The following is a 3295-nucleotide window of genomic DNA, read 5'->3' as shown; positions in this document are numbered from 1 at the left end:
AAAACAATGGAAACAGTGAGAGATTTTATTTTTTTAGGCTCCAAAATCACTGCAGATATTGAGTGTAGCCATGACATTAAAGGATGCTTGCTCCTGGAAGAAAAGCTATGCCCAACCTAGCCAGCATACTAAAAAGTAGAGACATTACTTTCCCAACAAAGGTCCATCTAGTCAAACTTATCAGTTTTGTAGTAGTCATGTATGGATGTGAGAGCTGGACTGTAAAGAGAGCTGAGTGCCAAAGAATTGATGCTTTTGACTTGTGGTATTGGAGAGACTCTTGAGAGTCCCTTGGACTGCAAGGAGCTCAAACCAGTCAATAGTAAAGGAAATGAATCCTGAATATTCATTGGAAGGACTGATGCTGAAGCTCCAATACTTTGGCCACCTGATGCATAGAACTGACTCTTTGGAAAAGACCCTGATGTTGGGCAAGATTGAAGGCAGGAGGAGAAGTGACGACAGAGGATGAGATAGTTAGATGGCATCAACGACTCGATGGACATGAATTTCAGTAAGCTCCAGGAGTTGGTGATGGACAGGGAAGCCTGGTCTGTTTCAGTTCATGGGGTCGCAAAGACTCAGACATGACTGAGCAACTGAACTAAACTGAACTGAAAGTCTACTTTGATGCTACTCTGTCAGATATGGATATTTCTTTATACTATTTCTGGAGCTAATTTTAGTGTTTTAAGTAGATTTATGAGAACTCCCCACTGATGCTGTGTTGGTATTGTAAGATGCTGGCATTCATGTGCACTTTACACATATTGTTTCTTAGCTAATGATGAGCTTCTCTGGTGGCTCAGGTTCTATTATTAACTGAGGCCAAAACTGAAGCTCAAGCAACTGGCTCAGAATCGAACAATTCAATTTTTGGATTAACAACATTTATTATAAAAATATGGTTATATGTACACATACATATATTCATTGCAGACATTTTGGAAAAGATAGGAAGTTTAATAAAAAAAAAATTATTCAAAATGCCATTTCTCTTGGATAATGACTATTAATTTTTCCATCAACTTATAAGTACCTATGTATACAAAAATATTTAAATAAATGCATCCACACTGAAAACCGTAGATTCATACTAAGCACACCATTTTGTAATTTTTCTGTTTGTAAGCATAACTGGCAACTTATCCCATGCCATGTAAATTTTTCTATAGCAGAGATCAATATACTCTTTCTGTGAAGGGCCAAATGGTAAGTATTTTGTGATTTACAGGCAATAATGTCTTTGTCCCAATCACTTAACTCTGAGAAAGCAGTCACACACAATGTACAAATGCATAAGTACAATGTGTTCCAATAAAACTTTACCTACAAAAACAAGCAATGCATCAGATTTAGCTTGTAGATCATAGTTTGCTGATCCTCATTCTACAGAATCAATTTTTTGTAATGATACCGATAGTAGTTTATCTATCACACAGCTGTATTACTATTTACTTTTAGGTATTTATTTTGTGTCTGTCACAAAATAATCATAATATTGTGATGAAAATTATTACAATTAAAACTTGGTATGGACATTCTAGGTTTTCCTCAGATACTTCACTGGAAAAATTTCTCAGTGCCTTGGAAAGTCTTTCTATAGAGTGCTTGATATGTACTGCGTTTGTGTTGCACTAAACTATTGTCCATGAGGTTATACTTTCCATTATTCCCAGTGCTATAAAGGAGGGTCTCTTTATCCATATAGGCTTGTGACAAAGCATACTATGGTTTAAAAATTTTTTTGCCAATTTTGTAGGAAAAAATGATATCCGCATTTTTGAATTTTCTTTATGATTGAACATTGTTAATTATATTTTCTTTTTTTTTCCCCCATGCTTAATGATTAATCATAAATCATCTATTTTCTTCAGGTCAACTTAATTTTATAAATGATGGAAACATGCAAATTTCATTTTAGCATATTCAGTTCATTTCATTTTAGCATATTCAATGCTAAAATGAAATTTAGCAAATTTCTTTTTTTTTGCATGAAAATTTAAAATTTTTATGCGTCAAAGACACTGTTGACAGAGGAAAAAGGCAATCCGTGGAACGGGAAAAAATATTTGAAATCACATATCTGGTAAGAAATTAATATCCAGCTCTTTCCCTTTGGCACGCCATTGAAGATCCAGGTGTCACCATGGGTCACCACCCTGCCCGGTGTTATCGGTATTGTAAGAACAAGCCATACCCAAAGTCGCGCTTCTGCCGAGGTGTCCCGGATGCTAAGATTCGCATCTTCGACTTGGGGCGTAAGAAGGCCAAAGTGGATGAGTACCCACTCTGTGTCCACATGGTGTCAGATGAGTATGAGCAGCTCTCCTCTGAAGCCCTGGAGACTGCCCGTATTTATGCCAACAAGTACATGGTGAAAAGCTGTGGCAAAGATGGTTTTCACATCCCAGTACGTCTCCACCCCTTCCATGTCATCTGTATCAACAAGATGTTGTCTTGCGCTGGAGCTGATAGACTCCAGACAGGTATGCGCGGTGCCTTTGGAAAGCCCCAGGGCACAGTGGCCAGGGTCCACATTGGCCAGGTCATAATGTCCATCTGCACGAACTGCAGAACAAGGAACATGTGATTGAAGCCCTCCGCCGGGCCAAGTTCAAGTTCCCTGGCCGCCAGAAGATCCACATCTCTAAGAAGTGGGGATTTACCAAGTTCAACGCGGATGAATTTGAGAACATGGTGGCAGAAAAGCAACTCATCCCAGACGGCTGTGGGGTAAAATACATCCCTAATAGTGGTCCCCTAGACAAATGGCGGGCCCTGCACTCATGAGCATCAGTGCTGTCCCCTCTTTAATTATGCTCACCAATAAATGCTATTTCCTGTCCAAAAAAGAAAGAAAGAAAGAAATTAATATCCAGAACACATAGAAGCTTTTAAATCTCAGTTCAACTATCTTAAAATACCCATAGTTAAGATTAACATATCGAGTGTTGGATTAATACATAGGTACTATTGAAACAGTCCCTGTAAGTCCTTGTTTGTCTACTGTAATTATAAAATCAACTGTGTTTCTTTTATAATCTTGCTTCCTTTGACTTTTGCCATAAATGCAATCATATTTTTCTGCCTTCTTTTTTCCCTCTCCCTGGGCCCTCCATGGAAAGCACATTTTATCTGACTTAGTGGAAGGCACAGTTCTGACATTCTTTTCAGTTCAGTTCAGTCGCTCAATTGTGTCCGACTCTTTGCGACCCCATGAATCACAGCACGCAAGGCCTCCCTGTCCATCACTAACTCTCGGAGTTCACTCAAACTCATGTCCATGGAGTTG

General features: G+C 38.6%; 1 pseudogene; it reads left to right on the top strand.

Moving 5' to 3' along the window:
- The first annotated feature begins 2149 nt into the window (after positions 1-2149).
- On the top strand, positions 2150-2836 carry LOC129646830 (60S ribosomal protein L10-like; annotated as a pseudogene).
- Positions 2837-3295: the final 459 nt, after the last annotated feature.

This window comes from Bubalus kerabau, chromosome 3 (assembly GCF_029407905.1).
Source record: "Bubalus kerabau isolate K-KA32 ecotype Philippines breed swamp buffalo chromosome 3, PCC_UOA_SB_1v2, whole genome shotgun sequence".
NCBI classification, from domain to species: domain Eukaryota; kingdom Metazoa; phylum Chordata; class Mammalia; order Artiodactyla; family Bovidae; genus Bubalus; species Bubalus kerabau.
Note: the sequence above shows the minus strand (reverse complement) of the source record. Positions and strands in the feature narration are given on the sequence as shown.